The sequence below is a fragment of the Rhinopithecus bieti genome, unplaced genomic scaffold, assembly GCF_001698545.2.
Source record: "Rhinopithecus bieti isolate Rb0 unplaced genomic scaffold, ASM169854v2 scaffold_61533, whole genome shotgun sequence".
Lineage (NCBI taxonomy): Eukaryota > Metazoa > Chordata > Mammalia > Primates > Cercopithecidae > Rhinopithecus > Rhinopithecus bieti.
Genome location: NW_016823925.1, coordinates 1,419,298 through 1,434,127, shown reverse-complemented (window position 1 = coordinate 1,434,127; position 14,830 = coordinate 1,419,298). Strand labels below are relative to the sequence as shown.

General features: G+C 41.2%; 1 protein-coding gene and 1 long non-coding RNA gene across 2 annotated transcripts in view; one reads left to right on the top strand and one right to left on the bottom strand.

Annotated features, from left to right (window-relative positions):
• HTR2A (5-hydroxytryptamine receptor 2A) overlaps positions 1-14,830 on the top strand; it is a 64,736-nt gene that overhangs the window by 28,165 nt on the left and 21,741 nt on the right. The window lies entirely within an intron of this gene.
• LOC108521969 (uncharacterized) lies at positions 10,401-14,547 on the bottom strand. Its single transcript, XR_001883322.1, has 3 exons — positions 14,463-14,547; positions 12,602-12,743; positions 10,401-10,606 (listed from the first exon to the last, which is right to left on the bottom strand). It is a non-coding gene; the product is annotated as an uncharacterized LOC108521969 (long non-coding RNA).

The following is a 14,830-nucleotide window of genomic DNA, read 5'->3' as shown; positions in this document are numbered from 1 at the left end:
CCAGCTAATTTTTATATTTTTAGTAGAGACCATGTTTCACCATGTTGGCCAGGCTGGTGTTGAACTCCTGATCTCAGGTGATACACTCACTTTGGCCTCCCAAAGTTCTGGGATTACTGGCATGAGCCACCATGCCCAGCCTACTTATTACCTTCTGATGTGTTATACAATGCATTTATTATGTTTTATTTTCAGTTCCTCTTGCTGAAAATGTAAATTCCATGAGGGTAGAGGTTTTTAGTCTAGTACACTGATGACTCTCCAGTTCCTAACACAGTATCTAGCTCAATATTTGTTAAATGAATGGGAATGGGAAAACTAAGTTTCAAAGAGACTAAGTACCTAGTCAGAATTTCCTAATTAACAAGGCAAGTCTGGGACTCAAAGCCAGGTCTTGTGACTTCAAGTGAATTACTATTTACACTGTGTACCACTTACATTCCTCAGCTGCTGTCTCCCCTAAGGCCTGAGTTGATTGCACAGCCCCTCAGGCAGTACAGGCTAGCTCTGCAAAGGGGCTGATAGACTCTAGGACAGGAAGCAGGTAGAGAAGGGAGGAACCATGAGGCCAGGCTGAGGCTGAAGGGCAAGTCAGCTTTCTCGGTAAGCCTATCGGGAAGCTTATTGCTTAATCTAACTGAATCTGTGTGGGCCTGCCTCCTGGGCTAATAGCACAGATGCATTGCTCCAAATCCTATAAATGGGAATTGTCAGAAGTCTAATCTCTCCAAGTCAGGACTGCAGATAGTAGTAGACACTTTAATAGGGAATTTTAACCTATAAAACAATTTATAAAACTCACGAATTAATCCTCTTATGATTCCCGGGATGTGAGCAAGATAAAGATAGCAGAACTTGAAAATAATGAAATATGTGAAAAATACAGCAAGTAGTCTCAGGAGATGGCTGGAGAGAACCCAGAAAAGGGTACCTCGTCTCAAGCACCCAAATGTTTCCATCACTGCCAACAACATCTAGGACTTCAACTGTAGTATCTGTACATCTTCCAATCAGTGATAAATGCTGATCAGTATCCTACACATGAGATTTCTCTCCAAATAGCACAGGCCTTGTAATATTTAAGTAAATGACCCCAAAAATCATCTTCCCTTGAATCATATAGTTCTATGCTGTGCAATAGAGTAGCCACTAGCCATATATATTGCCATTTCATTTTTGTTTTATCAACTTAAATTTAACATTCAAGTCCTCTGTCACACCAGCCACATTTTCAGTGGTCAGTACACACATGGCTGGTGGCTAGCGCACCGGGCGGTAGATACAGAACCCTTCCGTCACAGAAAGTTCCAATGGACATTGCTGCTCCAGGTACAGTCCAGGTGACACAGGACTGGTTTAGGTCAGCATCTTTACCTAGAAGAGCCAGAATTGTTTTGTATTGCTGTCTGTTGCTAGACCTTAAGGCTGAAATCTCTTATATTGCTTCTTTTCTGTTGATGAACTTTGAGCCATTGCTTCATTTCGTCCTGCCTTTCTAGACATGTAATATTTCATTTTTTGTTATATACTCACTGACCTTAAATCCTCAACAGCTCAGCCTCCTTCCTATCATTTGCAGTCTTTCTCAGCTAGCTGATGCGTGATGTTTAAGGTAGTCTACTTGCTGTTATCTCATTATTTGAGATACCAAAAATCCTGTAATTTAAATTAAAACTGCCGAGCATTATCAGTGATAATCCCAGGAAGTGAGTGAGGAGGGGTGGCAAAACATGTTCTAGGGTGACTCAGCAAGATCTGGAGGAAGGAGAATCAGTTTTGATATGAATGGTTAAGCCTTAGGCAGTAAAGCTAATGTTAACATCTGCTGGGGTTTTAGGGCATGTATTTTAAGAGCGTATTTTAAGAGTGTGTAAAATATATCTAAAATCAATATGAGGTTAGGTTGGGTAAATTTAAAGACAAAATCATCTTCCAACCTAAAAAAAACCCTTTTTATATAGTAGAGAAAGAAAGCAGCTTTATTATTGAATAAACACAAAACAGAATGTGATACACATACAGGGAATCCACTGAGGGATTGCAAAGACAAATCTCACTCGTTTATACAGCCAAACAGATGCATCCTATTACATAGGCATTCTCTAGATAAACAACTAGCCGGTCCTCAAATAAGAATTTGACAGCATCATGTGCTTCACATAGTTCATCCTAAATATACCTGGTAATTGGGGTGACCATCTGTGTTAGCTAATTAGTGTCATATAAAGGGAAAAACAAACTTCTCATGTCTTAATGACAAGAAGTAGTTTTGCAACTTGGAGGAAGAGGCTCCTCGGAAATTTAGGCTCCTACCTACTTAACGAAGCCACAAGATAGGAGTGTTGTCTCCTTTGTGTCAGAGAGATGGCTCCTTGGTTCTAGAAAATGACACTCCTGGCTTGTAAGACCTGCAAGGGCCTTTTAAAATATTTAAAATATTTTTCATCTCAAAGAGCCAAAGAAAGAATTTATAATTAGAAGGATTTTATGAACTTTTAAGTTCAGGGGGTACCTGTGCAGGTTTGTCAACGTAGGTAAACTTGTGTCATGGCACAAGTTTGTTGTACAGATTATATCCTCACCCAAGTATTAAGCCTAGTACCCATTACTTATTTTTCCTGATCATCTAACTTCCTACCAGGCCCCACCCTCAGACAGGCCCTAGTTGTGTGTTGTTCCCCTATGTGTCCATGTGTTCTCATCATTTAGCTCCCACTTATATGTGAGAACATGTATATGGTTTAGTTTGCTAAGGATAATGGTCTCCAGGCTCCATCCATGTCCCTGCAAAGGACATGATCTCATTTCTATGACTGCATAGTATTCTATGGTACATATGTACCACATTTTCTTTATCCAGTCCATCAGTGATGGGCATTTATGTGGATTCCATGTCTTTGCTGTTGTAAATAGTGCTGCAGTGAACATAGGTGTGCATGTGTCTTTATAACAGAATAATTTATATTCCTTTGGGTATAGATCCAGTAATGTGATTGCTGGGTCAAATGATATTTCTGCCTCTAGATCTTTGAGGAACCACCACACTGACTTCCACAATGGTTGAACTAATTTACACTCCCACCCAACAGTGTATAAGTGTTCCTTTTTCTCCACAACCTTGCCAGCATGTTATTTACTTCTTAATAATCACCATTCTGATTGGCTTGAGATGTTATCTCATTGTGGTTTTGATTTTCAAATGATCAGTGATGTTGAGCTTTTTTCATATGATTGTCTTTTTCTTTTTTTTCATTTTGAGGGAGTCTCACTCTGTTGCCCAGGCTGGAGTGCAGTGACAGCTTACTGCATAGCTCACGGCAGCCTTGAACTCCTGCTAATTTTTGTATTTTTTGTAGAGATGAGGTGCTGCTCTGTTGCCCAGAGTGGTCTTGAACTCCTGGGCTCAAGCAATCCTTCCACCTCAGCCTCCCAAATTGCTGAAATTTATAGGTGTGAGCCACCACACCAGGCCAATTACAAGTTCACAAAGGAAAATGCTCGAAGAAAAGAGAACTTTTCTTCTTATTCTCTTTGTATTTTTTGAGCATCAGAGCTATCACACTGGGTTCTCTTATTTTAAAAGAGAGAGTTAAGCCTTTTATTTTCAAGTATATTTGCCCTTATAGTCTTCATAAGAAATGAAGAGTTTTGTATAACCATTTATACTTTCACCTTATTTAACTAATTTTGACTAATTGTTGAGAAAATAAGTCTGAATTAAAGAGTCAAAATTGCAGTTTATTTCAGATCAATTTTGATTCTCCAATGCACATGGTAACTAGTGTTGTACCAGAAAGAATATCAGCGGGTGGAGGTCCTTGAGGTATCTTGAGGATTAAATTAAAATGTTTTATAATTAGTGATTTAAGTCATTTACACAGAAATGACTGGCAAGTGCCTGAAAAGTCTAAGCATTTTAATTATCTCCCTATAATTGTATACCATTGTAGAACAAATAGCATTTTATAGGTAGTGCAAATATAGTATCTTTCTACATGTTCTGACAATAGTGGCATTCAAATAAAGTTTTATTATATGAACCAGACATATTACAAGCTATTTATTATCAACTAGAGGGCACTTCTAGAGCTACGTAAGTTATAAGTTGTCTCACAGAGCTCATTTAGCAGAAGCCACTAACAAATACGATCTCCCAAGTGAGTGGTCAGCCAGTTTTGGTTTTCCTGTTTCTCTTTTCTGTTTCTGGAGTTTCTTATGGGACAGGAGGGGCTCTATGTTCCCCAAAGTCTCCTTTTATCTATCCCAAAATGGATTATACAATACTCTTCCCCCCTGGCTAACTCTATTGTTTTTGTTTTATTAAACTTGATGGCAAAATATAACAGATTCCCTAATACATTCATTTCCATAGAATAGGCCCTCATGTTACACAGTTCTTATCTTTGCACCCCTGGATTGTGATACCTACCACACAGTAAGCTCTTAGTGATGAATGTGATGTATATAAAAAACATCTTAAAAGGAATTACATGCTTTGAACTATCTCCTTTAATGTATAATACACCTAAGCTGATTGATTCAAAATCACATATGCGTTTCCTATATGCTGTGTACTGACTGTTGGGGTTAAGTACACTTACAGAAGTTATAGTAACTTAATTACAATAGATCTGGCAAGGAACTTACTCATATCTGGTTCTCTATTTTACAAAGTTGGACAGAGGTTATTGAGGTCCACAGCTAATTTCTTATGTAAGAAATTAACGGGATCCTGGACCACTGACCCAGAAACTGAAGGACAGGCAATAGCAAGACAGAATCTATTTCTATCTTATAAACAAGGTGGTTATCTCCATGTGCATCCAATATTCCTCATTATCTAGGGTTCTTTTGCAATATAGAGAGGTGTGAGGAAACCAAAACTGACTTTAATTTGGGAGTTATTGATCCAAAAAGTTTTGGCAATAAAGGTTAGTTAAGCCACTGAAGGGCCGTCCTCTTGGAAACTGTAAGACAGGCAAAAATGATCTCTTCCAACTCTTGGGAGTGCCATTTTCCCTCTCCCAAACACTAATTGCTCTGAAATAATCCACTCCTCAACACTTTTGTCCTGACAGAATCTCTATTTAGGCAAAGGTATTAGTTGATAAGCCTAATGGGTTCTCAGTTTTTGCCTCTTCGGAAGTGTTTGCATTTTAAACAGAAGCCAGTAAGTTCAAAATGCTTGACAGATCCAAAGAAACAAATATTTGATGGGAAAACCAGGAAGGTAAGGGAAACAATCTAAGAATAGGCCTTTCCAATGTCTCCCAAACTGGTTCTACTCAAATGAAATTGGGTTGGTGTTTCTTGTTGCTGGCTCATGTCTGAAGGTAATGGACATTAATAATGGCTTTCAGGATACGGGAAGTAAAATGCTTACAATCTAAAATTATGTAAGAAGAAAGCCGCCAACCAATGAATTTTTAGGAGAAAAAAAGTAAATCACTTCTTTTGCACTTCAGTCCAAGTTTACAAATATCAGGAAAGCTAACACAATAGAATTGTCTTATTTCTTCTCCTGTTCTTGCCTCTGAGCTTTTCTCCTTATTCCCCTCTGAACCTACCTGCTTTCCATTTATGATTTCAGTTCAATTTCCTACCAGCTATTATGAGATAACTAGGACCTTTAAAGAATAAATTTATATTTTCCCACTTAGTCAGCTTTCCATTCCTGCCTACAACAAAAACATCTGGTGAGTCTCATTTTAAGTAATCAACCTTTTCAGTATGGTGATTAAGAGATATATATCTGAATTTGCATTTCATTTGTGGAAATTCTGCCTGGGAGCCATTCATTTTTCATCAAGCTCCCTGTGCTTTACATTACTCTCTCCCTCACCTTTTCCCTGTGGTCAACCTGCCTGAGTAAACAGCTCTGTTTCGCTGGTCTCAAGCTCTGCAATGTAAAACCCTTAGCAAATCTTAATAGTAACCCATCAAATTTCATTATTTCAGCAATGCAATCTGTCAAGGTCAGCCACTGATGGCTGTTAATGGCCACTTTGTTGATAAATAGGGGGTAACTGCTATAATATTCATTTTAAGCAAATAAAATGTTCTGATTAAGAATTCATTCTGCCCAGTTGGAGTCCAATTAAGCCAGCTTCTGGATGGAGGCTCACCCAGGATCTCTCCACTTAAGGAATATATTCGCAGTCGAAGTTTGACTTTTTTCAATTAAGCTCTTCTCTCTCCTTGGAAGAGATAAAACTTTGTCTTCAATCCAAAAGAACATAAAGGTGATTGTTCTGCAATCCTCCCTTGCCACAGACCTCCCTAACTCCTAACCCTGACACAAATATGTTCACACAGACCTCCCCATCTGTTTACCCTACCTGAGGTTATGGTTTTACTTTAATATGAACTGAACTTGTTCATAATTAGCCATAGGGATCTTTTCCTATGTTACTCTATGTCATTATTATGGACGTTTCCACATATTATATAGCAACAGAAAGTAGACTCTGGGTTTGATTTAGAAGTCTAGGCAGGTATGACCTTCAAAATATTTACCAACCTGTACAGCACAGACACCAACCAAGGTGAACAAACACAGGTCTCAGTACCAGAGCTAGTGCACACTGGGCCAGGTGTTAGTCCTTAAGTTGTGGGTTGAGGAAAATTCTGAGAATTCCCTGAAAAGGGCAAATAGAATAAGTAAGGACTGGGGGACTTCCAGGGTTCTGAGCAGAGGTTATTGATTTAAGTATAGAAGGAGTTTGAATTTTACCAACCAACATAGCCATAAATATGACACTGGCTAAAAAGAGCCTTGAGAACAGGAATCTCGACTGTTCTCTAGCTGTGAACTTAATTAGTATTTATAGGATGGTGATGATATGCCAGGGCATAAAGCTGCCACTGGCTATACCTGGGTAGAAGAAGCAAGCACAGTCTTCACCTTGTATCAGTCCATTCTTGCATTGCCATAAAAACCTGAGGCTAAGTAATTTATAAAGAAAAGAAGTTTAATCGGCTCATGGTTCTGCAGGCTGTACAGGAAGCATAGCGGCTTCTGGGGAAGCCTCAGGAAACTCACTCGTGGCAGAAGGGGAAGCAGGCGTGAATGACATGACCCAGAGCAGGAGGAAGGCGAGGGAGGTGCTACACACTGGTAAACAACCAGATCTCCTGATAACTCCCTCATGAAACAGCACTAGGGGGATGGTGCTAAACCATCAGAAACCACCCCCATGATCCAATCACCTCCCACCAGCCCCACCTCCACACTGGGGATAATAATTCGACAGGAGATTGAGCAGGGACACAGATCCAGACCATATCAACCCTCAAGGACCTTATAATCATAGTGGGAGGAGAAGAATAAATATGTAAATAAAAATATACTTTTAAGCTGTTGAAGTGGTATGGATGACAGGACATAGTGTGATGATAGTAATAACGGGACCTGTTTGGAGAAGGTATTCAGGGAATGCTTTTCTGACCATTTTTTATCTCAGCTGAAACTTGAAGAATTAGCGGAATCAGCCATGTGATAGCATCTTGAGGGCTTGTGCAAATTATAGATACTTCTCATCAACAGAAGATTTTAATTATCTCATTATTTGGGAAAGAGATCCCTGCAAATACTAGTTATATTTTGTCAATTTTTAACATGTTGAATATGTTTCTTTCAAAAACCAAAGTAGTTGTGCAAACAGAACTAATTCCCAAGCCTTGATATTGAAAAAAAGGCTAAAGTGATGCCAAATTTTTCACTGCAGGTGAAAGTAATTAAAATTGCTGTTTCTTGCAGGAATCAAGAATTTGAATGTCTTAGTGACTCATGATTTTTCAGTCAATTGTAAGATCAGGGTTTATGGCGCATCTGCCCTGCTTTTCTCAGACCTGTACCTTGCCATTCCACCTCTGAGATGGGTAGTGCCCATCTCACCAAATGGTCCACCATCAACCAAGCCAGAACCCTGAATATCAACCTTGCCATCTTCCTCACCTCCCACATTTAGTCCATGGCTATAGCTGTCATTTCTGCCACATCAATATCCCTGAAATTCATTCCTTCTTCCTCACCCTCTCTGTTCAGCGTTAGATTAGGACCTGATCTTTTGAGGGGCATAAAACTAGATTATTTTAACTGGTCTGATTTATTCCCATTTCCAGTTCACACTCATGCCAATGCCAGTCTAATTTCCAAAACCCAAATATGATCAGGTTTCTCGTCTGTCTGAAATATTGTATTAGCTCTATCTCATTCCTTGGGCACAAAACATGACAGGCAGAACCCATCAAGAATTGTTCCTGGCCTTTCATCCACACCCTTCTGTACTACCTGCAATTCCTCATGGCATTTTAGTCTCACCATCATTCCCCAGCTTCCAAGCATTTCCTGCCGCACCCCTTCCCACTACTCTTCATCCTTCAAGGCAGCTCAGTACTCCTTCCTGGAATCCCCTACCCTGAGAGCTATCTGAGTGAGGGGTCATCAGATTCAGGTGCCTGTTTTCCAAGCATCTCTGCTTGGGTATATTGTATGTATATCCAAATCAGTACATCTAAAACTCAATCGTCACCTTCTCGGCAAAACTTGCTTCTCTCCAAGTTCTCAAGCTCCACTGGGAGGTACCACTCTACAAAGCTAAACTCTTAACTTTCATTTTCTTACTTGCACCTCCACCCAAACAATCACTAAATCCTGCTGATGCTCCCTGCCACTATCTTAGGAGTCCCCCACTTTTGTCCCCAGTGGCACTGTTTCTCATTTCTCACGTTGCTTACTGCAGCAGCCTCTTTACTGGTCTAGTTTCCCTCTAATCCTTCCACCACACAGGCCATTATCTGAATATTTCCATTCTCTGCTTAAAGTTATTTAGTAGCTTCTTATTGCCCTCAGGGAAGAGGTAAATCTTCTCCATGTGGCTGCTGCCTCCCTCTCCAGGCTCCTCTCTGCAGGATCCTTACCTCCTATCAAATTACTTTCAGCTCTTATATGCTGTGCTTTCTTGCCTCCAGGGCATTTATTTCATTTGTCTGGATAAGCCCTTCGTGTTTTTGAGGCCTCAGCTATCACTTTCTACAGAAAGCCTTTTTGATCAGTTCTCAAATTCAAGTCAAATGCCCCTCACTACTTATTATGGTCTGAATGTGTCTCCCCAAAATTCACAGGTAGAAATGTAATCATCAGTGTGATTATTTGGAGGTGAGTGCTTTGAGAGGTGGTTAAATCATGAAGGCAGAGCTCTCAGGAATGAGATTAGAGCCTTTATCAAAGCGGCCCTAGAGAGCTGCGTTGGCCCTTCCACCTTGTGAGGATGCAGCGAGGAGGTGCCATTTATGAAACGGGCAAACCGACCCTCATTAGACACTGAATCTGCTGGTGCTTTCATCTTGGGCATCCCAGCCTCGAGAACGGTGGGCAATAATTTTTTTTTTTTTTTAAGATGGAGTCTCCCTCTGTCACCAGGCTGGAGTGCAGTGGTGTGATCTCAGCTCACTGCAACCTCTGCCTCCCAGGTTCAAGCGATTCTTCTGCCTCAGCCTCCTGAGTAGCTGGGACTACAGGGGTGCACCGCCACCACCCCCAGCTAATTTTTGTGTTTTTAGTGGAGACAGGGTTTCACCAAGTTGGCCGGGATAGTCTCGAACTCTTGACCTCGTGATCCACCCACCTCAGCCTCCCGGAGTGCTGGGATTACAATCGTGAACCACCATGCCCAGCCAGCAATGAATTTCTATTGTTTACAAGCCACCCAGGCTGTGGCAGTTCGTTCTAGCAGCCTGAATGGATGAAGATGCTAGTGCTCCCCCCAGCACCTTGCACTGCCCTCATCCTCACATGAAATTATAGATACCTCCTACTCAACTGAGCTCCATGACAACAGGGACTGTTATCGTGCCCCTGCTGTGGCTGTTTTGGACAAGTTAGTTTAGCATTATGCCTGGCACTTAGTAGACATTCACTAAGTGTTTGCCAGATGAATGGATTTGTTGTGTAATTAGATAATGATAACGCTCTTAACCTAATCTGCAAATCCTTCATTAAGGACTTTCATCCCAGGATGGAAGTATATACATACGAGTCATCATACTAGATGATACACATGGCCCATTCAGCCTAGTGTTTTTTTTTTTTTTTTTTTTTTTTTTTTTAACTAAGAGAGTTAAAGCCTACTGGGGAAGGATTTGCTGACTTTCACTTTCACAAACTAAGGTATACCCAAGACTCACATGCATTTAGAAGACCCACATCCCAAGTGTGGGGATAGCCAAGCCTTACATCCATTTAAAAGGCTCTTCTTCAAAACCCTGCTGCATATCTACCTCTTGAATTTCATAAACTTGCAGTGTATGAATAAACACTTTACATTTTTCTTCCCACTTGCTTTGCTTGGAAAATAAAAGTAATTAGTTTTATTGAAGTGTCATTAAAAGATAAAACATTGTACTAGGTATTTGCACTTATTTCAGATCTTTTCTAAGTGGTACATTACTTTGATTATAAATCTATGAGGGATTGTTTCGCTTTTATTGCAATGAATTTTAGAAATTTAAACTGTGTACTCTTACAAAAGACACGAGAGCATATTGTCAGGGATGAAGAGGTACTTGAATCTTCTCACCCACTGTCTAGAGCACTCTTGTTTTCCTAAGATCGACATATAAACAGGGATGAAGCAGGGTAAGGGATTGCTTTACTACCTGTTCTGTCCCAAACCCACACTAGGTCTCTAATCTTACTATTTTGGAATGTCAAAGAACACACCAGTCAGGAAGAAGGTGTAAGTACAAGACAATGGTAGCCAGAGGAAAGACCATTTGCTCCAATGCCCAAAGCTGTTTCAGACCTTTGGCACCCTTACTTTTGGAGACCCCACCCACATCTTATATTATACGTAATACACCACATTAAATAAACTTAATATACTCTACTATCAGCTGATCTGGCTAGTGGACATGTTATGTTTTAGATATTGAAGTTAAATATTACTTTTTAGATTGAATTTTGGGGGGAGAAATACTTCCTTTTCTCGGTCCTGAAATTTTTGTAGCAAGGTCCTCACCTTCCCTACCGGCCATCCCACCTTGGGTCTTTTTAGGGAGGGAAAGCTTTTGGGTTCTGTCTCCAGTTTACATGCTCCCTGGCCACACAGAATGAAGAATGTCCCAGAAGCATAAGGGAAAGTCAACGAGAAAAGCAGCCTGCATACCTCCCAGTTGGGAGCACCTTCCCCATCCACCCACACTGAACTAGGAAAGTGGAAATTGAGACAGCTACCCAATGAGATTATGTCTCACACAAAGCTCCACCCACCGGAAAATATATTTGACTACATCCTGTGAAACTGCCGCTTCTGAGGGTCATAGTGGTTACATATCAGCCTTTTCACATGTTTCCACCGAAAAACTTAAGGAGTTCCCTTGAGTTTGAGCAATCTATAGTATCACTTCTCCTGGAAGGTAGAGTGAGAGAAAGGGGGGTGTACTGGTTTCCTAGGGCTACTGTAACGAAGTACCTCAAACTTATTGTCTTAAACTGACAGATTTCTTGTGTCACAGCTCTGGAAGTCAGAATTCTGGGAATCAAGATATTAGCAGGATTGGTTCCTTCCGACAGCTGTGAGCGAGAGGCTGTTCCATGCCCTCTTCTTAGTTTTGGTGGGACATTAGTCATCTTTGGTGTTCCTGTAGTTCCATCTCCCAGTCTCTGCCTTCATCTTCACATAATGTTATCCCAGTGTTGTACACATGTCTGTGTCCAGATTTTTTCTCTTTTTATAAGCTCAGTCATAGTGGATTAGGGCCCACCCTAATGACCTTACTTAACCTTAACCCGATCATCAACTAAAGAATCTATTTCCAAACAAGATCACATTCACAGCTACTGGAGATCATTTGAGGGGGCACAGTTCCACCATAACAGGGTGGGTAGGGATCTGTGATTTCCTGGCCAAAGGCATTATTCTATTGCTGTCTGGAATGCTATCAAAATGTTAAATATGTTATCACATCTCTGTGCCTAGGAGTCTCTACTGACTTCTGTTATTGGTCGTATAAGATCTTACAACCCCAGGGCAACTTTCAGCCTCAAAAGAACTGGTGTCAGAGCCAGAGCTGGGGATAATGATATTTTGTTCTGATATAGACTTCACTATTTGAAGTCCTGGCATAAAAATTAGTTCCAGCAGCTTTCACCTAAAGCTGGCCCAGGTCTGAAATGAACTAAATTGCATGAGCTCTATGTGCCCCTCTTGTAATATAAAAATCTAATAAAAGTAAATAGCAAAGTCTAATACATAATCCTAACAGAGGAGCAAGCACTAAGGTGTGGTAGCTGAGGAACATCTAAGCTTGTGCTGTGTGTAATGCTGCTTATTAGATACATCGCTGATCCTCCTGTCAACACCAGTTAATGTTTCTGTCCCATTCAAGTTGAAAATGTTCAAGTTCAGCTAATGTCTACGGGCATCTCCTGAAAGCCCATCACTCCTGGCCTTTCTTCCATTTTATCACATTTAATCCTCACAACTCAGAGAGGAAACTTGTTTTCTTAGCTAAGAATCAAATCCTGGACTTGACACTAAGTCTACTGTGCTGGTCCCCCCCACCCCCACCTATTTGATAATATTCCAAAGTGAAATACCCATGCTACTGATGACTGGGACCCCCCGGCTCAGTCACTTGGGCTAGTTTTTCCTGTAGTCTTTAGGATGGGAAGTAGAGTGGAGTTGTCAGGTCCTGTTACAAAAGTAGACTAACTGGAACTGTAGACTTTTTCTTTAAACCTAACAGAAGGAAAAGATTGGTGAATCGAAAGCTAGCATAAAAACTGCAAAAAGCCTCTGGGAAAATAGACGGTCATTAAGTCCATATATGGGAGAGAAATGTAGCCCAGAAATTTCTAGGCATACGAAAAGCACAACTGTAAAACTAAGATGTTTTAGATGGAGGAGAGCTGAGAGTCACAGGCAGTGTAGATGCTGCCTTGGAAGAGTGTCCACGCTACCCTGGACACGGACCTGCCCACCCAGTGACCATGGCAATGCAGAGAAAAAACAACGTCAGCCTAGTATCTTCTCCAGCCAGTGGGGTGCCTTCAGGAGAGGGCTGGGACTGGGGATCACAACCTTAGCAGCACATTAGAATCAGCTGGGGAGCTTTAAAACAGCCTGATGCCCTTGGCCTCACCTGGAACGCACAAAATCAGAATCTCTATGGATTTAACCCACCATCAGTATTTAAGGCTGCCAGGTGATTCCAGTGTGCTGCCAACAACCCTAGGCATGTGAAAGCACACAGCAAGGGAAGAGAGCAACCTGCTGCTTCGGAGCTCTTTCTCCTCCCAGCCCAATGGTTAGGGGATTGGGAGTCAGAGAAGGGGCCCAGGCAGATGAGTATGGTTGTGTCCAGCAAGATGTGGGCAGATGGAGGATCTGGGAGCCCACATTTCAATGCTGGAGGCCATCTGCCCCTAAGGTCCACCTTCCCCTTCTTCCTAATCAAGATCACCAGAAGGCGCACAGGCTGTAACTCCTTCTCCTGGTGTACGATATTAATCATGGCATCTTATATCCCCTGGGGGCATATAAAGTCACAAGAAAAACTTTCTAGGCATATGAGAAGCACAATCTCTTTAAGACAACAAGCAGACCAACTTTTACCTAACAATTCAGAAGTAAAGCACTATATTAAGGAGAAAAAGAAAAATCAAATAAGAATTACCAGGAACTTTATAGGAAAAAAAAAAAAAAACCCTGGAACTATTATAGGACAAGACCTAAGTAGATTAAAAAAAAAGATATAACATGTTCAAATTATTGAGATAACTTACCATTGTTAACTGTAGTACTAAGGTGTTCGTTTTCCACCAGATTATCTACAGTTTCAACAGTTTTAATCCAAATGTTAAAATTTTTTGAGGAGCATGACTAAGTGCTTTTAAAATGTTTATGGGGGAAAAAAAGTTCATTACAACCATAGCTTGTATGTGAACAGGCCAACGAAAGAAATCAAGGCTTCTGTCTCCCAGTCTGGTGCTAATTTCACCCCACCTGTCTACAGCTGTGAACTGCATTTTAATAGCACATAAAGAAATACACTGCATGCAATGCCACTCCTCATATCACAGAACAATTATCTTCCTCACAGCAAAGCTTAAAAGTTAACACATCAGTCTGAATGGCATCATAGCTCATTAAGTTTGTCCCTTTGACAAAGAATTTTTGTACAGAATACCACTCCAAGCGCACAGGGACTAAGGCAACGCTATTACCGCAGTGGAAGAGGGAAGCACTCTGTGTAAGCAGACATGGCCAGTCCAGCCAAGAGAGCCCCCCTTTGCTCACTACCTCCATGAACATGGGCACCTACAGTGCCACCCAAGTGCCAGAGCAGGAGTGAGTCCCGGCAATGCATACCAGCTCCCTAGTCCTGCTGTAGCAATGACTACAAACTGAAACGACACCTCTGCTGTTGGCTTAAAACACCACAAATTTATTACTTACAGTTTTGGAAGAGAAAAGTCCAAAGTTGGTCTCACCAGGCCAAAACCAAGGTGTCAGCAGGGCTGTGTTCTTTCTGGAGGCACTAAGGGAATAAAATGTCACTGGCCCCTCCAGCTTCTAGAAGCCACCTACACTCCTTGGCCCATGGTCCTTTTCCTGTATCTTCCAAGGCAGCCAGTACAAACTGAATCCTGCTCTTATTGAATCACTTTGACCCAACACACCTTCCTCCCTCGTCCACTTTTAAGGAAACCTGTGATTAATTGGGCTCACCTGGAGAATCCAGACATTGGGGCTCACTTGGAGAATCCAGACATGGGGCTCACCTGGAGAATCGAGGGTAGGCTCATTATTTAGCAGCCAGGCTT